Source organism: Harmonia axyridis, chromosome 4, assembly GCF_914767665.1.
Source record: "Harmonia axyridis chromosome 4, icHarAxyr1.1, whole genome shotgun sequence".
In the NCBI taxonomy this organism is placed as follows: domain Eukaryota; kingdom Metazoa; phylum Arthropoda; class Insecta; order Coleoptera; family Coccinellidae; genus Harmonia; species Harmonia axyridis.
The window spans coordinates 39,728,962-39,755,626 of NC_059504.1; positions in this window are offsets into that span (position 1 = coordinate 39,728,962).

Consider the following 26,665-nt stretch of genomic DNA (forward strand, 5'->3'; position numbering starts at 1 on the left):
GATGGAAACTGTTATTTTATTGCTGTTTTCAAAACAATATACGTTTGATCAGTTTATGTATTCTGGCTTAAATCCAACGTTTCGGAAATTGAAGTTAGTCCAACAGGCCAGTTGCTTTATTTTCACCAGTAAAAACTTGGGAATTTACTTTTTTTTAATTTTAGTGTTGGCTCAGAATTCCACGACCTACTTTACTGAGTAAGGTTTTTTTGGTCAACGACCAACTAAAAGTGCTTCGCAGTATTTTCGAAATGATTGACCGGTACCTATATGAGTTTGCATTTTTCAGTTTCAGCTACTGTTTCAGGAACCTTATACATTTTTTTTTCCCACAACTTCATTGAAATTTTTCTCATTGCGATATGCTTAAAATATGAAGCGGTCCTTTTCTACTGCTGGACGAAGTGCTATGTATTGGGTGTCCCAAATTTGTTGTCTAGTGAGGGAATTTCAGAACCCCTTTGAGCTAGAAAAAAAGGAATGTCACTTTTTCGGGCTCGATTTTAAGGAGAATTATTTTTGTGAAAACCGCAACCTCATAAATTGAACTGTTTTCAGTACAGAATAATATAACAGAAAATTGGATAATGTCGTGAAATGAATAGTTCATAACTTCTTTATTATTGGTGCTATTAAAATGAACCAAAAACATCCTATAGGCAATTTTTTCAGTAGAATCTATATAACACGATATACAGGGTGAGTCAAAAATGTGTACCGAGCTTTCTGGGAGTGATAGTACATTGAAAAATAAATACAGTTTGATGAATAAACTTATGGCCCAAAATGCATATTAAGGGAGATACGAGGGGAGATATATCCTTCCAAAGTTGATAAAATTAAAAAGATTTCTCCGTATGACTTCTGAACGGTGAATGTCACCAGATTGAAATTTCGTGCATAAATGTATGTTGTTAAAATACAGTTTTTAAATACATTTCTTCATTTCTGATATTGTAAAAAAGGGTTGAGTCATGATTTTTTTGGGACAACTTCATTCGCTGTATTCGTTTTGGAAAAAAAATAGAAGAATTCGAAGGAGCGAAGAAAATTATATAAAAAAGTACCCTTATCCAAATACAAAATTGAGTTTTTGTAGTAACAGAAGATTCATTCATACCAAATTCATCGATAACGATATTTTAGCAAGCCATGAACATTTCCGTTCTTAATTTTGTCCCTGATATAACCTTCCTGTGCCATTGATAAACAATAAGTACATACATTCATGGAGGAAATTTCAATCTGGTGGCATTCACCGTTTTGAAGTTTTGCGGAGAAATTTTCACTTTTATCAATTTTGGAAGGATATATCACCCCAGAAAGCTCGGTACACATTTTTGACTCACCCTGTATAAATGTTCTATCAAACTATAAAAATTTTCAACAGTTTCAGTTTCAGACGACAAATACACCAAATTCCTATCTCTAAAAATCAGTGAACTTCAGATAATTGAAATATTCGGTGGCCACCAAGATATCCGTTTAACATCAGTAGATTTTTTCCTTTGGTCACATTTAAAGAACAATATGTATGTATCAATTTGAAAATGTTGAAAGAATCTAACGGCCTTAAATCCAGAGACTTTGGTGGTCACCGAATATGTTTATTATCTGAAGTTCACAGATTATTTAAGATAGGCACTTGGTTGATTCGACGTGTGAAAGTGAACCTTTTGAAGATTTTTAGATTTTGATGAGAAATTTATATATCATGTTATATATTTCTGGAAAGGAAAATAAAGCGATTTTATTTGTTATAGAAATTGTTATGGTTTAAATCACAAAAAATCACAAGTCAGAATTATAACTTCAAAGCTAAAGCAAGAAAAACAAATTATTACATCAATGGATTTTATACTTAACAGAGTGCCATTCCTGTAAGATGTTTTTGTTTCATGTTAATAGCAGCAATATTAAAAAAAAAAGTGAACTTATCATTTCACGCAATTTTTCAATTTTCTGTTACCTATAACTTGAAAACGGTGATTTTATGAAGTTGTGGTTTTCACCAAATTAATTCTCCCAAAAATCTAGCCCAGAGATGTGTCACTCATTTTTTCCTAGCTCGAAAGGATTCTGAGATCCTCTCACTAGATAACGAATTTAGGACACCCGATACTTTAGGTGAATTTAATATGTTCATCAGTATCTACAAATCTGCTTATACAGGGTGTAACTGAATAAGTGTAAAACATTTAAGGAGGTGATTCCTCATCGAAAAAAAGATAGGATCTTTCATATAAAGAAACTTCATTGGAGCATCCCTTGTTAAGATACAGCCCCTTAAAGGGGGTACATAAAATTTGTATAACAATTTTTTCACAAGCACTGAAAAAGTTACAATATTGAAATTAACCTGACGTTTTGTACTACCAAAAAGACCCTTAGCCAGTAATTTATTTGGTTTACCCCATGGTTGTAAGGGGTGAAAAACGCAACCCCTAAAATTTATTTCCAATGTAACTTTTTGTCTTATTATTTGTTTACCATTTAAAAATTTATTTCCTATAGCCTGTTTCATTCTAAACAAAAAATGTCTCTTGGGTTTTTTGCCCAAAATAAACCAGTAAGCAGCAAAACATTATTTTACGAACAACTACAGAGATACATCGTCATAAATGCGAACTGGATTTATTGTTATTTTGTAGTTAGTACCTGCATTAAACGATTAAATGGTAATAAACAAAACTAAGTTATTAATAACAAAACACACAACATGTAGAAATCATAGTGAATGTTTAATATGTCTACCTTCAAACATTACGCATGCGTCTAGACGTCGGCGCATTGAGCCACGTATTCGCTCAAATATTCCTGGAGTCTCTCTGATTACCCTGCACGCATCGATGATGCGGTCCTCTACATCGCGAACAGGAGTACGATATACCAAATGCTGTGAATGGCCCCAAATAGAGAAATCGAGAGGATTGAGATCCGGGGATCGAGCGGGCCATTTATGTGGTCCTCCTCGACCTATCGACTGATTTGCATATGTTTCAGTTAAATGCTGACGTGCTACTTGACTAAAATGGGCGGGAGCCCCATCATGCATAAAAAACATATCCCTTCTGACGCCCAAAGGAACTTCCTCCAGCAGTACTGGATGCACTTCTCTTAAAAATTGAACGTATGCCTCACCATTTAATCGAGGAGGTAGAAAATGAGGCCCAATTAAATCATCCCCAATAACTCCGAGCCACACGTTAAGAGAAAACTGTTCTTGATGGCTAGTTTCGACAATAGCGTGAGGGTTTTCATCAGCCCATATGTGGTAATTATGAAAATTAATAATCTTGTCCCGAGAAAAACTACATTCGTCTGTGAATTCTATCGTCTTCAGAAAGTCACAATTTCTTCTAATCATTTCCAGCATCCAATTGCAAAATTCAAGACGGTTCGGAAAGTCTCGTGGTAACAGTGCCTGTACTCGTTGCAGATGGTAAGGGTATAAGAGTTGTTCCTTTAAAATTCGAACTACCGTCATATGATCAACATTTAGCTGGAAAGCAATCTTTCTAGTACTGGTAGTAGGTTGTTCTTCAATCAAATTAAGTACTGCTTCCTCAAGCTGTGGTGTTCGTATTTCTCGATGGCGACCACAATCCTGCGTTCTTTTGTCGAATGAACCATATTCTCGTAATCGTTGATGAAGTCGAGCAAATATTCTATGTGAAGGATGCTGCCGTTGAGGATACATTTCAGCATATCTTCTAGAAGCTTCTAACCCATTCCCCTGCGACAGACCGTAAACGTAATGCATATCAGCCATTTCCTCATTTGTGTATGCCATTTTATTAACAAGTGAATTATCAAAGTAACAAATTAAGAACAGAACAACAACACACAATTAGTATTAATTCAATTTCGAAAAATCCCAAACTGACAGCGTCATACCAATTTAATTGTCACTATCGCTAATAGCGACCTACTAGATAGATTAGTTTCGTATTTTCGCATTTATGACGATGTATCTCTGTAGTTGTTCGTAAAATAATGTTTTGCTGCTTACTGGTTTATTTTGGGCAAAAAACTCAAGAGACATTTTTTGTTTAGAATGAAACAGGCTATTGGAAATAAATTTTTAAATGGTAAACAAATAATAAGACAAAAAGTTACATTGGAAATAAATTTTAGGGGTTGCGTTTTTCACCCCTTACAACCATGGGGTAAACCAAATAAATTACTGGCTAAGTGTCTTTTTGGTAGTACAAAACGTCAGGTTAATTTCAATATTGTAACTTTTTCAGTGCTTGTGAAAAAAATTGTTATACAAATTTTATGTACCCCCTTTAAGGGGCTGTATCTTAACAAGGGATGCTCCAATGAAGTTTCTTTATATGAAAGATCCTATCTTTTTTTCGATGAGGAATCACCTCCCTAAATGTTTTACACTTATTCAGTTACACCCTGTATATACAGAATTTTTGCATTTTTAAGTTCCATAATTGATAACGTTCGGTAATCTTCAACTTTGTTTATTAAATAAACTTCATCAGGAGGAACGATCAGGCTAGGGGGGGGGTTTAGTTATCCCATTTACCCCGCTATTCCCGGATCAAAGAGTTATTATTCTGCTTATTTCTATAAGCATCTGTAGTGATTCCAAATTGGTAAGGAAATTCATTCACTCTTTTCTCAAGAATGAACGATTGTAGAGCATCTATACTGCACAAAACCGTTGTTCGGAAACCAAACACCCATTCAGAACCAAACAGGTAACATTCATCTGCTGAATTCAAGGAACAATCCTCCAATTTACCTACTACGGGCAACAAACACCAAGTACGCCCGCACAATCGTCAAAGGATGAAGCATAAATAATTGTGCAGATTTGAGAGTTGTACGCCAGTTATTTATGATCAGTTGACAACGACACATCTTGCTTTCACGCCATTTTATACGACACTGACCATGGTAATGTCCTTTCAGCCCAAAAATTTATAATGGGCTGTTTAAGCTTCTTTCCTTAGTTGAGTTCTCGAAAAGTCAATGTACCAACAAAGAAAGTCTACCTGTTATCAAAGGATACATATAAAAGATTGGTAATACCGGCGGCACGTAAAGATAAACCTCATCTTTGGGTGACTTACGCAGAAATGACAGGATACCCAGCATCCTTTGATGGCGGTTCCTGTTTTATTGGTGAGGCCTTAATTACCCCCAGAAAATATGAAATATGGCACTGTGGGATAATTGCAGTCGTAAACCTTTTTATTGGTATCCGTTGAGTTCATTGTTGTCACCCAAGGACGAAGATTGTTTCTGGGAAGAATCCGAGCGTTTATCTTAAATAGTTCATACTATACAATGGACAAAAAGTATGGACACTATATTCTGTTATTTTTTAATTAAAAACACAAAATTATCTATTGATATGTCTGATAGAAACTAGGGCTGGGAATCATGAATGAATGATTTGAATATACGAATATTCATTGAATAATTGCATTTTGCATTATTCGAATATTCATGAATATTCTCTGAATAGTTCAATAATCAATGACTACTTTTCTATTCATGAATAATCAGTGAATAGTCGAGTATTCACTGAATAGTTGAATAATCAATGACTACTTTTCTATTCATGAATAATCAGTGAATAGTTTTCTATTCAGTGAGTAGTTGGATATTTATGAATCGTTTGTGAAGTTACGAATGAAAGTTTGAATGATCACTTCACTCACTATTCAGGAATGATTAAAATAAGGTTTTGTAATTTAATATTGGCAAATCGTTTTATTAATATTGAAATTCCTGGAAATTACATATATTGAAATTGATAGATACAATTGAATTAAAATTATTTATGTAATTCATCCGAAGGAAAATTAATAGAATTGAAATGAAAAAATGAAAAAATAATAAAAAATGGAATATAAGATTCTAACACATGAATTTAGCAATAAAGAGTTCTAGTGATAATAATATAAGTTTCTACATTCGAAATCTAATGCCGTCTTTTCAATCGATTGCAGAATTTTTCATTTGAAACCTTGCTTTCCTATTCCGTATTAGAGCTATTTCTAGACATTACTCTATTTCAGTGGTCAAAAATTTTTTTATTCTGAATTGCGAACAGACAAATGTTTCTATTCTTTTAAATCTGAGGTCTAAAAATGTACACACATCCTTCCCTAACAAAACTGAATCAGAAAACAAAGTTTTTTGAAAATTTCTTATAATTGAACACGTGTATTCTCTTTTATTTAATTCCGCTGGATCATTCTTTTTGTACCTGTAGACCTTTAATTGGTCTTTGTAGATTGTATTGTCCCAGCGAAGGTTTTACTGCGTCTATTTAAGGATCTATTGTATTTTGTACGTTGTCATGTAATAAAATATAATTTCTGCATTTACCAAACGACAATTTGATTATAAAACTGACAATTTTCTCGGTAAAACCAGAGTAATCCTGACTTTCCAAGAATAACGAACGTTTTTACAATTATGCATCACATGATAGTACAATGTGTTCAGTATTACCTGTTCGTTAAATAGATCTGTTAAATATGTATGCATTTTTTTTGCTAGATATCAACGAAAATCTAGTCCAATCATCGGTTGCTAGGTTTTTTGAGTGGAATATTCGAATGGGTATTAACAGAATAATCATTAAGCATTTACTCATTATTCATTGAATAAACAGTAATAATATAATAAGAGCATAGAAAATATTCGATTATACACCGAGTCACGAGAGCGCAACTCGAGTGGTGTTTCGCGAAATACGTCGAGTGAAGAGGTTCGTAATGTTTGTATAATCAAAATATAAATAAAATTTTTAAGTTCTTATTTGTTAATAGAACTATAATCGTATCGCTGCCTTTTGAAAAATTCAATGACATTTCACCGAGCTTGACTTTTATTTTTTTTTTGGTGAATGTCCAATTACGTTCCTCTGGAAATGATAATGATCACAATATGGCGAGAGGCGAAACACGCGGATTCTATTGGTTCATTAAAACATGAGTTTAATCACTGAATATTGACTGAATTTGTGATTTTATGAAATATAAGTAAGTGATTTATGAATATTCATTGAATAAGCACTGAATAATCAAAGAATACTCGTTGAATATTCAACGAATACTTGAATATTCATGACTACTACATGAATAATCAAGCTTCAATATTTGTTTGAATGAATTATTCGAATGAATTTTAGAATGATTAGTCGAATACAAAAAGGCGAAGAAGTTCCAGCCCTGAAAGAAACCCACTAGAACTCACAAATTCTTGTGCCTTTGTTTTTCAAATGATATTATTATACATAATTATTATTTATCAACTGAAGATATATTGTTTTTTTATTATTATTATTTAAGTATTTGATAACGTTTTGAGACAATATTCTTTAATTTATATTTAACTAGAATATTTAAGTAACCTAATTACTTATATGACAACAATGTTGATGAAATAAGCCTCAAATATTATAGGAGAATTATTTTGGCCCTTTAATTATAAGGATATATAGTCAATTATTTTTTCTTATGAGGTGATAAAGAAACAAATAAATAATGTATTCACAATATTCGCGGGAATATTCGGTATTTACCTCGAATTTACTATGGTTCTAATTATTCTGATCAGCTTGAAATTGTTATTTCATATATGAACGCCATCGTTTCATAGTCGCGAAAATATTTGATAATTTTTTTTCGATATTCTCCTCGAATTTCCTATGACTTTGATGATTTGATTAGCCTGAAATAGCTCACCGTTTATTGTAGTAACTGTTTTAAAATTCTGGCTTACTGGTTTTTGCCTAGCATTTTATTCGGACAATGGATATATTCTGGCAGAATTTCCAATTAGATATAAAAAGGGAAATTGCAAGGGGTGAACAACCAACCAGGTCCCTTCAAACCTCGACCAATTATATCTTTTGTTCTTGATCCTACTCCCTATTCAGCTTGTAGGGGAGAGAAGAATTTATCTCGGTGAAGAATCTATCAACACCCCTTAGATGATTTCAGCCCTGAAACGACGCAACTTATGGCTTCCTAATTTAATAGAGATTATTTGACTTTACACATGCAGTTCTACCTAATAGATACATATTTCGTTTAGATTTGAGATTTAAATACAACGAAAATACAAATCATGCACATAGTAGGGATGTGTGGTTCGTTCAATTTCGACGAACCGGGTCGAACCACATCTATGGCTGAGACGACCCGGTTCAAAAGACCCGTTTCACCCGTTCAATTGACCCAATGGTTCTTTTCAGCTCAGTAGCTCAGATCGAATCATGTACGATTTGCGCATGATTCAAAGATCCGTAGATCTGGTTCTTTCTTTCTTTGTTTTTTTTCTTGGTAAAGAATGTTAAGTTAATATCAGCTTTGTATTTGTTAGTCGGTATGTTTTTAATCGGATCGTGAATTTGTGATAATGATTTTTTTGAGACATAATCATAAACATAAAGGAGATTATCCATTATCATAAAGTTATAAGTTACTGAGATGGCAGAATATATTAAATTGATATCTGGTTCATGAGATGATTATGGACCTTTCGAAAAAATTTCAAAATCTGATATATATTCCTCGTTCAAATTGAAGATTTTGGAATATTTAAATGACTAATGAAGAAGTAGAAGTAAATCACGAATGTACTTTGTACAGAACACTAAATTCACGAGGTCTTGAATTATTAATTTTAACGAAAACTACCTAATGATCATTACCTGTATCTATTCCAACCAAATGAATACAGAAGATCTGAAATCCCTCAAACTGATATTAACCCTAATTAATATATTTTGTTCCCGAAAAATATTCATTTTGATCAACTTTACAAAGTAAGGTTTGAATATATAGTTAAAAAAATTCCCAATTTTGATCCGTTCGTTCGTGAACGACACATCCCTAGCCAGTGACGGCTCGTGCCCTCGAGATGTGGGTCGGCCACACACACACATATATATATGTATATATGTATATATATATATATAGTCAATAGTATTTTCTTTATTTGGAAGTGTCAGGTTTCAATGAAGTCGTTTAGTTCATATAAAAAAATATAATTATACGTTTCGGAGAACACTCTCCTTCTTCAGTAAAAATAACTCATCTGATAGTTTACAATATGAAATATTAATTAAAATTGAGCCTGTAAAAAAACACAAACATTTAAAATAACTTCCAAATAAAGAAAATACTATTGACTATTAAAAAGCAGGTAAATAACATGATCAAAATATATATATATATATATATTAAAATTCAAATATTTATATTTTATTCAGTGAAATCGACATATGTTTCGGCGTAAATAAGCCTTTTTCAAGATTGTATAATAACAGTTGGACATCAACATTAGTCTAGCAATATTCCTATAATAAAAGTTGTACAAGTCAAATCAATAAAATTTAATCTTTACGAGGGTACCCTCGTAAAGATTAAATTTTATTGATTTGACTTGTACAACTTTTATTATAGGAATATTGCTAGACTAATGTTGATGTCCAACTGTTATTATACAATCTTGAAAAAGGCTTATTTACGCCGAAACATATGTCGATTTCACTGAATAAAATATAAATATTTGAATTTTAATGTGCTCTAAACCCAAGAAAATTACACTTTCAATACATCAAATATAGCACAAGAAATATTACTTTTCCTATATATATATATATATATTTTTTTTTTTTTTTTTTTTTTTTTCATCACCATTTATCGGGTTGGTACGTGAGACAACCGGGCTGATTCTTCAGCCAAGATTGTTCTCAGGAGCTGGTCAAGAACCTCCTGACTATCCGCGTAGTGCCCAAAATCACTTGCTTTTGGGCTTGACTAATCAAGTAAGTATATATATATATATATATATATATATATATATATATATATATATATATATATCGGGTGTCCCAAGGAGAGTGGCCTATTAGATTATTATGGAAACTATTGATGGTAAAGATTTCAAATTTTGTGGATAGATATTTGGCCATGTAGGGTACATTTTTAAAATAATTTCACATTTCCAGTGTTGCCGGATGTACGACAATTTGGCAACAACTTTGTTATTTTAAATGGGACATCCGGTATTTCTACTTTTTTATGATACTCCATAAAATATTAAATCTATTCACTCTATTTTTTCCATCCCTATCTTTAACGGTTTTTGAGTTATTAATTATTTTTCGAAATTTTAGATCAAATTGGCGTATTACGAAAATGACTCTAGTTCGCTCAATATTTGAGATTTAAGTCAGAAATTTTGCAAGTCGTTAGATATTGATCTGATCTGTGTCACTGCTTTTGAATTATGGTTGTGAATAATACAGGACGGACCAAAAAAAATCATCATTTGCCAAGTTACAAAATTGTAAAAAAGTCTTTTTTTTCAAATTAGACACCTAGTATATTTTTCAATTTTTGGAATCAGTACAACATACTCTACAATTTTTCTATTCACGTCCCTATACCTATCTCAACTGGATTCCGAGTTATATGCGTTAATTAGATTTCACATTGATTCAATAAGCGTTAATTTTTTTTGTATTGTTATTTTCTCTATGTCTTTCATAGATCGATATATCAATGAATCAGTTCAATCCATAAATGTCAAAATAAACAGTTATTGCCTAACAGGTGTTTTGTTGCGAGGTTTTTCTATAAATAATGGCTCAAGAAAGATATACACATATAACGCATATAACTCGGAATCCAGTTGAGATAGGTATAGGGACGTGAATAGAAAAATTGTAGAGTGTGTTGTACTGATTCCAAAAATTGAAAAATATACTAGGTGTCTAATTTGAAAAAATAGACTTTTTTACAATTTTGTAACTTGGCAAATGATGATTTTTTTTGGTCCGTCCTGTATTATTGACAACCATAATTCAAAAGCAGTGACACAGATCAGATCAATATCTAACGACTTGCAAAATTTCTGACTTAAATCTCAAATATTGAGCGAACTAGAGTCATTTTCGTAATACGCCAATTTGATCTAAAATTTAGAAAAATAATTAATAACTCAAAAACCGTTAAAGATAGGGATGGAAAAGTAATAGTGAATAGATTTAATATTTTATGGAGTATCATAAAAAAAATAGAAATACCGGATGTCCCATTTAAAATAACAAAGTTGTTGCCAAATTGTCGTACATCCGGCAACACTGGAAATGTGAAATTATTTTAAAAATGTACCTTACATGGCCAAATATCTTGAAATCTTGACCATCAATAGTTTCCATAATAATCTAATAGGCCACTGACCTTGGGACACCCGATATATATATATATATATATATATATATATATATAAATATATATGTGTTATATATATATATATATATATATATATATATATATATATATATATATATATATATATATATAAGAAAACCAATGCGTCGTCAAATAGTACCTCTTGGGTGACGTGGAAATCTATTTGTTTATATATATTTATTTATATAAACTTATATAAAATATAAAAAAAATCTTATAAAGACCACAAAAAATATTGTGGAAATGACCGCATGTATTCTGGTCAAAAATGTATGAGCTTGCGTACCCTTTATTCATTTTTATAGATCAAATCAATTCGACGATCTTTGTTTGTCGCGAAGTCATCAATTATTTTCTCGAGAAAAATGTTTCCTCTGGCTTGTTCTTTTATTTCATACTGATACATTACAAATGAATAAATGCTTAGTTACCGTAACTATAAACATTGTCATAACTCCCTTGGGAGTTAAACAGGGCAGTTATAGATCTTTAACTCCCTCTAAAGTGTTCACAAAAACAAACCGACATTTGTCGAATTTACCACTAAAGTTGTTACCCGAATTGCAAGGATTTTCTATTAAACGGTTGTCACTGTTAATGACTGTATTCAAACATGAAGTTGTTTCCCTTCTTTCATCTGACATGCCAACTAACAGTCTTGCAGGTTTGTTTTTCAATTCCATGCTGTCGGCCAAATACCCTTCTGCCACCGTTGAACTTCGCCATCCATCATGTCTCTTCAATGTTGTCATATTTGCTCCTGCATTGACCAAGGCAGTCGCAGAAGTCCTTCGCAGACAATGTCCTGTGAATGTTTCTGGATTCGGCAATTCCAAAAAACTAGCAAAGAAATTTGTCATATTCCTTTTTGTACTTAAGTTCCGACTTTGTTGGTAGTAGTACGGAACGAGCTTTTTCAGCCTTTTCCAACAAATCTCTTGAAATCTCAATTCTCTCTGAGTTTGCATTCATTTTCACTAATTTGAATATGATGAGAAACACGATATGACAAATATCTACAATGTTGTCAGTGACATTTCCATGGCAACCATGCCTACTTAATTCTTAATAAAGATAATTCGTTTTGTTCTGAAAACCAAAACAATTTGGTTTTTATATTTCATGCAGTATGAAATAAAATTAATTATCTATCTTGTGAGTTATTGGATTTTAACCACCTCGGGCAACGCAACAATCCCTCGGGACTTACGTCCCTCGGGATTGAAATCTGTTGCCCTCTGTGGTTAAAACCCTCATAACTCCCTTGATACATAAATAACTATTTTTTCTGATTAAGACATAATGTCTCATAATTAACCATTCATTTAATTATCAAATATTTGAAATAAACTGTGAAAAGTTGCTGCTTGACGCTCTGCAATAGGATAACCGGCCAGCCGACCCTGTGTATTGGGAAGCGACCTTACATCGAGTTGTTGTGCCGTTCTACTGAGTGGTCGTATTCTGGGCGTATGTCGTAGTATCTTTTCCTTTACGTAGCGCTCTCGGTAGCGCTGGTTCCGCCATCGGCTCTTGGCCGACCTAACGTGATGAGATGCTTTCAGTGACATTCCAGGAGTTGCAATTGTTAATTGTATAGTTGTAACATTTGTGTTACATTTCAGACCTAATGTTACGGTGTTACGTACAATTCTGGAATAACTTGTTTGTGGTGATGTTACGAAAAGTAACCATTTACGATTGTGGTTTGTTACAATTTATGAAAGGGAATAACAACGCTGAATGCTTTGGAAATCGAATATTAGGTGGGTCCGAAAGAAAATATTGGCCGGTATAAGTTATATTTTCCTGTTCTGAGTGGAAATATTCATTACCAAGGGAATTTGGATATCGAAATCGATAACTCCGATCGAGTTTGAATGAATTGAATATCTAGAATTATTTTCTATTTTCCGATAATTTTTGGGTCGGCCCGGCCGACCCTGCCGACCCTGACGAGCCGTCACTGTCCCTAGCACATAGTCCCTTCAAACAATGAATTTCAGCTTAAATAAATTTTTTTTTTTGTAATTGTAATTTTTGGGTGTTCGTTCTATCATAAATTTTTGATTTTTGAACCTTGAATTTGGGGACGAATTCGTCATCGATTCCGTCATCGTCTTTTTTAGTCGGTCGTCCTTAAAAACGATGAGTCTCGAATGGGAAAAACTACAACATGAAAATTTCAGGGTAGGTTTCAATCTCGAATGTCACATTTAAGTTCTTAAATGAGAATAATCCGACTAGGAGTTCCGTTATTATGGACGCTCGAAAATATTTTTTTTTTAGTGTTTTCTCCTGCTATATCATTTATGAGTTATGATTTTTTTTGCAGTTTTCTATCGATTTCTGTATACGATTGTATCCACTAGATGACTTTTTGTCATGATTCCTTTATCGTATTAAGATAATCAAACCAAGGTAATTTCATGGTTTTATTTTCTTATATTTTTCATATGCTGTATAATATTTGACGCAGATTTCGAATGAAATTCAAATTTTTCAACAAATTTTGACAAAGCTGCTCTTTTTTTGATGTTCATTACCTTTTACCATTTTTCCGATTCGAATGATATATTTAATGTGCCTATTTAAATTTGTAATATTTTTTTCGGTTGGGATTGACTAATATGTAAGATGAGATCTTGTTGTTCCCGACATTTTCATGTACACTGGGCCAGTGAGAGATGTCGAGGTCAAAAGGAGTTTTCATTCACAATGTTCTCATGAACTAATATATGATCTATTGAACTTTTTTGAAAATTTTAGGTGATTCCGAACGAGAACCAACCATTTTGGATATTCATTCACCCAACCATTAAATTCATTCATTAATTAAATGTTTATTTAACTAATAAATATGTCGATATTATTTTTCAACTCATATTAGTATTTTATAAGCCATTCAAATAAGTTCAGGTGTCAATAGGGGGTCTATAAGAGGCTGTTATGTTAACCCGATCGTTATAAACATTCATGGAATTTTGAATTAATTCAGTTTTTAATATTGGATATAATTCGACATTTGTAGAATAACAGATGTATCCCTGACCTGATGTACATCAAAAGGTCATCATCCTTATTTACCTTACAGTAAGAAATAAATATCAATATTATTAGTATAATATCTAGAAATAAGAGAAATTTGCTATCCACTAGTTACCTACTTACCGACTCAATCTTTGAAGTTTCCTATAGAATATATTAAGTCTACATGAATTTTTATCTGTCCTTAATAGAATGTGAGCTCGAACATTTTTTGTTGATGCAATGCAATGGATGACGGTCAAAGAACTCCTTGCATTCTCTCTTTTCTCAAAATATGTCCGAAAACTATACTATTCACTAGTTTCAAATTCTCACTGATCATTCAACATATACAAAAATTCATTTATTTTATATTGCTAGCGCCTGTCTATTTAAAAGTAAAATTAGGTAAGTACACAAAATAAAGTTTTGATATTTTAAAAAATAAGGGACAAGAATTAACAGCAGGAGTAATGTTTACAAACAAATGTGTGATTTAAGATGTGTTTCCGAAAGAAGAAAGAAATATGTTTGAAATATCTGATAGTTTGTATCAGTGAATTGCTAATATGTTTTATATCTTTGGTCACTAAGGAATTTAAGTAAACGGTTTGATGAAATGAAAATTAGTAATACGGGAGTATAATGTCATTATTCAGTTCTCTACAACGAACAACTCATTAAAATCTTTTCTAGTTCTAAACATACCAATCTAATTATTTTAATTGACATAAAAATTTAAATCATACAACCAGTAACTTTGTAATGATGTTTTTTCAAAAGCTTTATTCAGAATGTTCAGCTCTTGTCATCCTCTCTTATAACGACTCCAGTTCCCTTCAAAAATGTTCTTCTCGTAAACATTGAAATTTGTAAATAAACTTGTTATGAATTTTTGAATTTCATCGAAAACATTTAATTTGATCTTTGCGGTTGATGCATCGATTTTTTTGTAAATTCATTGTTTGTCCGTATCCATAAATAATTGTATAGGTAATTATCGAGAAGAAAAGATAAAATTACTCTATGTTAGAGAGAGAGAGAGAGAAAGTATATTTATTGCTTAGCAAATGTACTCTACGTTATATTACATGAATATAATGAAAATACAAGAGCTTAAGTTGCTCTTCAATTGGATACATTCATTTTGAAACAAGTACAAAATTTCCTGTTATAAATAACTAAAAACTGTCTCGAGCAAAACGCTAATTCGAAGTATTTAACATATTTTACCATATAAAGGCAGGGGCCTATCGAAAAATACGGGTATAGGTGCTGTAAATCCGGAAACAACAAAAATGGTCCAAGAAATGTCAATGGGAACACCAAAGATCAATAACAAAGTGGATTTTGGCAAATTTTCAGTGGCAAAACCCAGTAGAACGTGCTTGGAGTATTCATAGTGGCTCAATATGAGTTGTTAAACCATTCAGTTAAAGTTGACTTCATTTACTAGATTCAGGTACCCCATTTATGACTTGAAAAATACTTTAATTGTATATTTTATTTTGGAGAGGAAATAAAAATGGGTGAATAAGTAGACATATTTATTATACCTCCAAAGAGAAGTTTTGGCAAAAACTGACGTGCCGGGAATATAAGGTCAATAATAAAAAAATGAGGAAACCCCTTACGTGAAGTCAGGAGCTAACGAAATTTCGCATGGAACTTGAAATCGTTAATGCACTTCTGAATGAAATATTTCATCAGATGTGCAATTATCAGGATAAGAAAATATCGAACGGAAAAATTTTCCTATCGTGTCAGTACTCCTCTTTTTTTCGATATTCTCTATAAATTTTCTATGGTTTTGAGGATGAGGAAGCATTTTACATAAAATTTGCATGAAGCTTGAAATTATTTTTCTATACGTACAGGGTGTTCCAAATTCGATGCTTACTCGAGAACAACTCGCAAGGACTGTTCGAGATATTCGAAAAATTCCAAAATAATTGTTTTATTTTCTTTAGTTTATATGATTCTCATTAACAGGTCATAGGAATCAATCACCGTTTTTGAGATTCGATCATGTTGAACTTTTGCGAAAAGATATAAAATGACAATATTAAGTTTTGTGAAAAATTTCAAGTTGATCGTGATTCCAAAACCAAAGAAAACTCAAAAAAATTCGGGACAAATATTATATTTCAGTGACACATTACACCAAGTGGAGATTTTGAGGTCAAATAAAGAAAAATATTTTAAAACTCAGGTAACATTTTTTGTTGATCGCATTAGGTATCATCAGAAATAGGAAATTCAGGCAAAAAATCGAAATAAAATCCGACTAAGTTGAAATATTCTATGTGGATGTAGATTAATGATTACCAGCTGTGCTCAAAAATTTTATGTTGATCGCGTTACTGGATGCGTAGAAGCATTGGCTTAGACCTTATTTTTAATGTGATCCCAAAGAAAAAAGTCTAAGGCATTAAATCACAAGATCTTGATCTTCAACAGCGATCACCTTCCCGAAAAATAACAAAGCCATGAAATTTTTCTTGCAAAATTGCGATTGTGTAGTTGCTTGTGTGGCACGTGGTATGAACGTCCTTCATATCAATTTCTTCCAATTCCGGCCATAAAAATCATTAATCATTGGCTAATACCCAAGATAGACCAATCTGGATTTTCGTTAACACTACGGGCTACATTCTCGTGTTTTTGAACGACGCACACGGTTTAGATTCTTCACATCACTTACTTGTCCCAACAGCTCAAATTTTTCTATACTAGTTTCACTATTGCCAGACGAGAAGGTGCTTTAGTTTGCCAAAAATGCTTAAGTTTTTCTAACTATGACTGCAAAATTATCACCATTTTTAGAGTGAATTTCATCAATTTCCATGCGTTGTTCAATTTTTAGTAGATTTTACCCGCCAAATGGAAAAAAAAGAGAGCTTCATAGCGGGATATTCAAAATTAAATCTGTTGTTGGAAAAACCTTTATAAACAGTTCTGTGGCCTCCAACAGCACTAGAAGTCCTAGTGCCAAGACACTGATTGATTTTATTGAAATTTCAATTATTTGATTACTTCTTTGACCAAATCACTATCAGATATTGGCTATGTATATTGGCGCATCTTTCAAATTTTCGGTTACTTCCTGAAGGGACCCCTTGAATTAGAGATCATCCGTTTTCAAAGGGAGGAGAAAGATGGTTCCAGACATGAATGAAATTAGCCGTAGATCTCAACAACACTCTGATAACCGTGAAGTTCTCCTGGGTAAATACAATCAATCTTATCGCAGCATATTGCAAGTTTCATGTGGTAACAAAGAGGGTACCCCAAATTAGTGATGGCACATTAAGTCTATAGCCATGCAAACACCATGCACGATCATCATCTGCGCTCTGTGTACAACTACCACCTCTCCCCCTGTGCAGGGCTGAACTAGCTCAAAGTACGATTGAAAAAAGGGACACATTTCACGGTTCACTATTGTCAAAAAAAATTGCAAATTTTACACTAAGGTTTAGTATTTTCTGCTCAATAAGGCAACATTCCAACTCACTTAGTTTTTTTTATCTTAGAGTGGGTTGGACACTGAGGCTATTATTGGTCCAAGGAAATATGTAAAATCCAAAATATCTAACTCCGAATCTATTGAACCTAGAAATTCATATTACGTATACAATGCATGATTTATATTTTCTTTTGTCGTTTTTCAGATTTCAAAAGATTATTGTTCTAAATTTGTTTCCTAAACCTAAAAAATTCATGTATACAGAACGAGTTTTCAATATGGAATTCTCCAATTATCTCGGAAAAAAATTGCACGATTTTTATAGATTTTTATGGGCAAAGATCTTGTGATATGGTGTTTACATTCTTATTAGATCTTTTCTTTTCCGGAATAATGAACTTTCTCATTTCAAATGGATCACCTTGTATGCTTTTCGAATAAATAAATACTGAATATTTATCATGTAATGTTGGCTATACCTAAATATATAAATAATATCGGAGTTAAATTATGTTAAAATTATAGGTTATTACTACAACGATATATTATTTAAAAAATTTTCTACTTGAAAATTGAACGGGTTTTTTCACTGATTGCTATCTAGGAGTATTATTTCAATTTCGGCAAAAATAATATAAATGCAACTATAACTCTGAAGTTATGGCACTTAGGTACCTATAGAGTGAAAAATATTCAGTATTTCTCAAGGATTTCAAAAAGCAAAAACTATATAGAACCTTGCATACTTAAATCTATGAAAATCGTTCGATCTGTTTCTGAGATAAATGAGGCATTCCATAATTAAAACTCACTCTGTACAATTCTCTAACTAGAACGAAAAGGAAACTGATGTTGAAACTTGAAATTTCCAATGTTGAAATAATTTTTCAATTATAAAGTTGATCATAAATCAGCCATCAACATCAAAAATTATTTGCATGATATTTGTATTTCACTCCTTTTGAAGATCAAAGAAGAAAAATTAATTGGAAAAGGTAATTTCCTTATATTGAATAAAAATTCATATTTTTCTTCCGAAAATTCTAATTTTCGGAATGGTCTTTTTGCAATTCTTAAATTGTCGGTTCAGAATGTTAAATCAATAACACTGGTTACAAATCTCCGTAGAGAATTAGTTCTGATTGAAAAGTTTTTTGGGTAAAATCTAATCTTCCTACTGGCTTGCGCAAAGTAGTACTTTCCGGTATTTATTTGTGTGCGCAAATTCACAATTTCCGCATGGATACTTATTGATATGTATAAAAAAGTTTTTTTTACGCACGCATCAACTAATTTGATCTCCGATTCGCATTGTTCGTCTAACTGTTCTTGCGTGCCAAAATGGAGCACTTCGCGCATTAGAAAAAAATTGCGAGTAGATATTTTTTCGAATTGTCACTGTTTGCTTTTGTATTTTCTCAGGCTGTTATTGAAAATATTATAATAAAATTAATAATCAAGTAGGTCTCTTCCATTGAGCTTAAGAATAATTATATTTTGAAGTTTTTAAATTAATTTTAAAAAAATGAAAAATGTAGAGCTTGTTCTATAAATTAATTATCATAAATTAAATTATTATACAATTCTTTGACACTCCCTGTAAAATTTTTAGGGTATCTAATAAATTATTATTATTATATTTTATGCAACCATTGTAATTTTTTCTTGAGAAAGAAATGGAATTACTTTCAAAATTTTCACGATTACATATTAAATTAATTCAAAATGGTTTTTGTGAATTGCACTGCAATTCACACTAAAAGAAAAGTCGAATTAAAACCTATTAAATGAATAAACGACATTGACGAGATGCTCTCATTCTCAAACAAAATATTATCTCCCAAAAAAACGGCCACCTTCTTCAATAAGAATTACAATGAGTATAACGTCACGAGAACATAATACAACCCTGGATAAACATCCTGAAGGTATAATATCACTGTCCAAAAGTATTAGCCATCAAACAACGTATGGAGCCTAACTTCATACGGCTTTGAATTATTATAACGCTTACTCCTGTGAAACCCCGATTTTAGGGGTTGGTCCCGATTTCAACCCCTAAGCACCCCGGCCATAGGGATCATTTTGCTCGGAACAGGACGTGTTGGATGTTTGTTGGTTGGATTAATAATGTCTATTGAGCGTGTTTTATTTCATTGTTGGTATTTGTTGTCTACTTTTGTTAGGTTGGCAATGTGTAAGTAGTTGCTTTTGTTCGATATTTATTTTAGTAAGCTTGAATTGCATTCATGGGTTTTTTTCCAAGGGATTATCGAAGGCCTTAATCCGTCTTTTATCTATGAAAGTTCTCGAATAAAAGACCGAGCTGGTTCAGCGTTAATATATATTATGGGGACAATCGACCACATTTCGATGTTCTCGAATGACTAGATAATCGAGGAAGGGATTTTGAAAGCGGTGAGCTGTAAGGATATAATTGATGCGATTCCACTTCAACGAGATTTATTCACGATATGTTATGACCCATCATTTGAATTTTAAGCCTAGACACACTTGGAGTTTGTCAAAAAAATCTCCAGTATCTTTTCTAGGTCCCAAAACAATCAATAAATTGAAAGAATTACTGAAAATCATTCTAGAACCTAAAGAATACGCACTGATTCAAAAAACATATATAATATAAAATATCTACCAAATAGCTATCCGATAATTTGATAAGTAACGTCGCATATATTCTTGTTACTGGTTAGGAAAATATTAAGTGAGACCTTTTAAATCAAGATACAAAGCAAAATTATGAAAGACAACCAAGCACAACACAGAATGTAACAACATTAAAATGCCTATAACACATCTTTACAACGGACTCATATGAATTTTATTCATACAAAACACAGCTATTTCTATTCACACCTACCTATTCATATGGAGTAAACCCCTTATATTTCAGGAGTGTTTTGTATGAATATAATAAATATGAGTCTGTTGTATAGATATGTTATAGGCATTTTAATGTTATTACCTCCTGTCTTGTGCTTTGTTGTCTTCCATAATTTTGCTTTGTATCTTGATTTCCATTTTGAATTTTCATGACGCTGTTTCTGTTGTAATTGATATTTCACTCAATGAGTTGTTTTCAATGTACGTTCTATTTTTAGCCTTGAAAAAGACCAGAGATAAAGGTCGAAACGTCTCCATTTCCCTAGTCCTCTTAGCCACTACACATACAGTGTAGTAATATATGATTAACCAGTATGCAAAATATAAGCATGTCATAGAAAACAACAAAAAGCGATGCGGTTATCTGACGAAATAAGGAAAATGCGTGGAACTCGTGGAAGGGTAAAGATATAAATTTTAACAGCTTTGGATCCAGACATAGAAAACAATTTAAATTAAATACATGAGTGAATACTAACTTTGATAATCGAAACCCATGCCTGTAACTTCTTCATCGTCATATTATTCAACAAATTGATCAACGCGAGGTCTAAATTCATGACGTTCTCTTGGACGTGATATATGTGCAAGGAACTCGTCAAATAGAACTTCTATAAAGTCGAAAAGATCGATTTTCACACAAAACATTGTTACACCAAAAATAGTTCAATAAATATTGAAATACCTTACCTATTTATTTCTCGTTCATGCTTTTTCAAAATACAGTGACCAATGAAAATGTCGCCTGCCATGAAAGAAAGTTGGGTTATTTGCTGGATAAGAATATATTTGCCAGGTATTAAACTATCTGGAAGTTTACCGGTCATTTTAACCTATTCGACACTTGTGAAACACAATTTATAGTGATCTATGTTAGATAAGTTATGAATAGGCTATCCGGCATGTTAACAGAAGGTTGTGAAACAGGCTCTGTGCCAGCATAAAGATTCATTAAGTAAATACCATCGCATTTTATGCGATGGTATAATACTTATTATCTACCATCGTGATACCAGTTTTGTGAGGCACCAGATACACTTTTTGGGTGTTATTTTTTGGCAGTCTCCATGACAAATAATAACATTAGCCTCTTTGGTGTTGGATGCATGGAATAGAATATTTGATTTCAATTAACAGGTAAGTAGTAAGTACAAAGTCTGAAATCGTCTTATGCAGGATATGAGTAACAGAGTCCTCAAAGGTCTGTGAAACATACCTTCAGATATTTACAAAAATTATAGAGGAAACATTAAATTATAAACAGTTCATTAGGGATTACCTTTCGTATAAACTGAACAAACTTGAAGTTATGTTGTCACGTCCAAAAAGACCAAAATAAAAAAAATAATTATAATGAAGAATGTAGAATATTCCATAAGGTCATCAAAATAATGAAAAAACTATATTAAGAAAGATGAAATACCCATTATATTTGAGTACACTGAGGTTAGAAATTTGGTTTTATCAAATGATTTAAAAATTAATTGAAATTAACAAGAAGCTACTGAATTATAAGGCACCTTCTCAAAAATTTTATTATGCTGCATGAAACAAGAGTTAGTTGACTAAGTTAACAATTTGGCAAGTGATAACCGAATTGATCAGTTAAAATCCTGTTTGAAGAGCTTGAAATGATTGTTGAAGTAATTGTCTTCATCAGTACTTGGATAAAAGTGTGAAACTAAGAATCTATCATCGTTTTAAATATTGCAAAAGAAATCATCAACATCAGCATCATGATGAAAATTTTTTTGTAGGTCCAAACGAAACAAAACTTGCCGATCAATTTTTGTTTCGTAGTAAAAATAAAAAATGGATGATTCTTTGGTTTATTTCAAAAATAAAGTCTTATAAACATGGGTCCAAAAACGCCTTGTTTTCGAGATACAGGATGTATCTTGATGGTAGGTATATCACGTGGTGTAAACTCTATATTGGAATAATCATACCAAATATCTTGTGTCTTGCAGATGCTTTTTTTCTCCTTAAAATTATTCGGGGAATATCTCATTTTCGTTTGATTTGTCTCGTTTCGTTTGATTGTCCTGATTTGCTCTCAGTTCTCTAGAATTGTGAAATAAATTAAGGTTTTCTTTATATGATGTATTTCATCATGTTGCACCTTGCATAACAGTCACAGCTCTCTATACAAAACCAAACAAGCTATTTCCTCATGTACCTACATCTCGACCACGAGCATTTCCAAAACACACTACACAAACGATAAAGAATCAACAATTAAATGCACGAATTCCTCGACCAGCAATCATTTCTCATGTCAAACAACGGGACGACGTCATAAAACCACGATCAGATACCATAAACAAAACTTATGTCTTCGACACGCTGATATTGATTCAGGCGAAGGAATTCAGTCTTGTAAGTGTCCGTCAGATCCTCGTGATGATCCAGGTGGCATCCCATGCCGAGCTGGTCGAAATCCTAGGCGTTCCCGACATCCCCATTCAAACAAAAAACACACAATTACCCAACAATAGGCCATCTACGCCTACTAACAGAAGAGATATCGTGTCCTCAACGGAGACCATACAAGACGATACAATCTTTCGATTATCTGAACTTATAGATCTCGTTGCCGAAAAATAGACACCTGAGATGGAGAGTTGCCTGAAAGAAACGGCGGTTGATGGCCGTGAAAAGATACGAGATAGGAAAGAGAGATGAAGTCAGTTCCATCTCTGGCTCGGTGGATTGATGGACAAGGTGCCTAATTTCCATTCTGGGCTTATTGCCTGTTCATTCAGTTTCGGCTACTGCCAGTCTTCAATCTGGTTTATTTGTTGGGTCGGAGTCTCAGTCGGTTGAGATTATTAGAAATATGTTTTATGAATATTTGCATTAGGGCGGCATTATGTGTGGTTTTCTGATTGAACGATTTTATAAAAGTGAAGAAAAAGATCAATCATCTTTACTAAAAAATTTTTTGGTTGAATATATCACATTTGGAGAAGAAATACAAGGAAAGCCTTAATATCTTACATTAAGTTAACACCGGAAATGAACAGATTACTGGAAGTGAACATTAGATATCTTCCAGTTATCTGTTCATTTCGAGTGCTAACTTGAATCCAATATGAGTAAAACCTGCATTCCTCATTCGTTCTATTTATTTTTCTTGAATTTTGAGATTTCAGCATTGTTTGTATCTTCTTCTTTATCGTTTGTTTTTTTTGCAGTTACTGTAAATCATGGCCCAACAGTAGCTGAGTCTAACTTGGAAAGCTGAATATAACAGTCATTTAATTCCAATTTTTTCTGTCTGTATCTGTATTATATATTGTCAGTTAAACTATAACATATTGGGATGAATAAACCTTACTATGACATTGCAATTCCATTAGCGAATTAAACTCAGTGAATATAAATACACTAAACATAATGAAAAACTTTGTGAATAATTAATAACTGGACAGAACTTTTTTAATAATAGGGTACCTACATATAAACGGTATTTTTTTTAGAGCTATAGAACTTAAAATTGCAATAAAACAACGATGGATTATTCGATTGACATGAATTTTATTTATCCGTAAGATAACCTTGTGGCATTACATTTTAAATATGATTTCTGGCATATGACCGCCACGGCTGGCTCGGATGTAGTCCAATCTGGACGTCCAATTTTCGATGACTTTTTCCAACATTTGTGGCCGTATATCGGCAATAACACGGCGAATGTTGTCTTCCAAATGGTCAAGGGTTTGTGGCTTATCCGCATAGACCAATGACTTTACATAGCCCCACAGAAATTAGTCTAGCGGTGTTAAATCACAAGATCTTGGAGGCCAATTCACAGGTCCAAAACGTGAAATTAGGCGGTCACCAAACGTGTCTTTCAATAAATCGATTGTGGCACGAGCTGTGTGACATGTTGCGCCGTCTTGTTGGAACCACAGCTCCTGGACATCATGGTTGTTCAATTCAGGAATGAAAAAGTTAGTAATCATTGCTCTATACCGATCACCATTGACTGTAATGCTCTGGCCATCATCGTTTTTGAAGAAATACGGACCAATGATTCCTCCATCCAATAAAGCGCACTAAACAGTCAGTTTTTCTGGATGTAACAGTGTTTCGACATACACTTGAGGATTAGCTTCACTCAAAATGCGGCAGTTTTGTTTGTTGACGTAGCCACTCAAACAGAAGTGCGCTTCATCGCTAATGGACGTAGTGCGCGATACGTATTCCGCACAGAACCATTATTTTCGAAATAAAATTGCACTATTTGCAAGCGCGTTAATCAGGCGTGTTTCTATTCATAATGAATTGCCAAACCAAACTGAGAATAAATCACTTGACAGCTGTTAAATCAGACGCCATCTTGAACAGTAATGCCAACTTAAAGGTTTTCATTTACCATTTTTTCCGATTCGGCCCTGTTAAAAAGATTTAGCCATTTTAAATTTTCAAAATGAGCTAATTCACCCCTGAAAACCGGAACACTGAAGTTTTCTCAAGCATAAGATACACCTTTTGAACCTTGGAAATAAGCTACTAAATTAGAAAAACCATCATAAACTCACGTTTAACATTCCATTTGTTGAACAAAGTAGTGTTTATAATAAAATAAATGAGTTATTCCAATTTCGTTGACGCTAAAGATTAAATATTCTTCTCTTGATTTCTATTTCATTTTCGATAATTATAACGAATTGAGCTCGCTACCACCCATATTAGCTCTGATCTGATACTCATATCCATTCATTCATTATATTTCATTTATATGATATCGTTGTTAACAAGAATTGGCATTTAACCTTAAAATCTCAAATCAATAATATTCATCTATGAAAGTTTTAACACAGACTATAGTAATCTGTGGTTTTAAGTTTGAATTTCAAATTTCGAGTGATGCCAAATATAAACACAGCAGTTCGGTTCGAATAATCTATGTTCTAACCTAAAATTTTCATTAACAGTTTCCACTGTTATTGTTATAAGATATTTGTTATGAAATGAAGCATTTGATTTGTTCCAACTATCTCATAAAAATATTGAAATGCATCAATATTTTTGAAGCCATCAGTATGAAAATATGGAAATATGTAAAATATTCTGGCTCTGTAATCAATGGAAAATGTTAGACTCCACTTGTAATCAAATTTGTTCTTAATGTGTACCTACATTATAGCCAACTTTACTACTTAATTCATCTTGATTTTGGAATTGAAAATAAATCAGAAGTATTCAATTTAAATATCCACAATAGAATATCCAGTTTCTTTCAACTCACCTAATTTGTTTTCACATTAAAACAATTATGGCCCTCTTGGAAGTATGTCAATCATATGCTCTTAGGATGAATTTATGGAATAGCAAAACAATAAAAGTATTCAATCAAATGAAAATTTGTCTAGTATGTACCTAGTCCTAGTGGTATGTTTCGATGTGAGTTTGAATGAGCCGAAGAAGAATACAGTATTGTTCGATAGCAGCAGTCTTTAGTGGGATATTGATTGTTGTCATTATAATGGGACTATTTTGTGAAAAGTTTTTTAAACAATGGCTTTATGAATAATCTGGACTTTTCAAAAAGAATGTTGATTTTAGTGAAGTATCTTCTTATTATCAGAGCTGTGCCAAAGCTCAGTAATTTGTAATCAAATTGAGGAGTTGAGGTGAGCTTATTCAAATAACTTCATTTTCAAACTAAGTTGGCTAGTACTTCAATTCTAAATAGTTCGTTATCTGGGCAGCTGTCACTATTGAAGCTGTCGTCTTTTGACATTTGACAAAAATTATGTTATAATTAAAACTGGAACGAAACACGTTTCAAAAACGCATTGAAATTGTTAAATTCACTACAAAACTGGAGAAAATTTTGTAGTCACCGTTCGCACTTTTGGGTCGACATGCACCTTCTCGGCCTACAATAGTGAAATAATTTGAAAAATTGGAGCTGCTGGGACAAGTTAGTGATGTGAAGAACCGAATCCGTGATCGTCAGTTAAGAACAACCAAAAATATTGCAGCTCTAGCCAGTGTAGACGAAATCCTG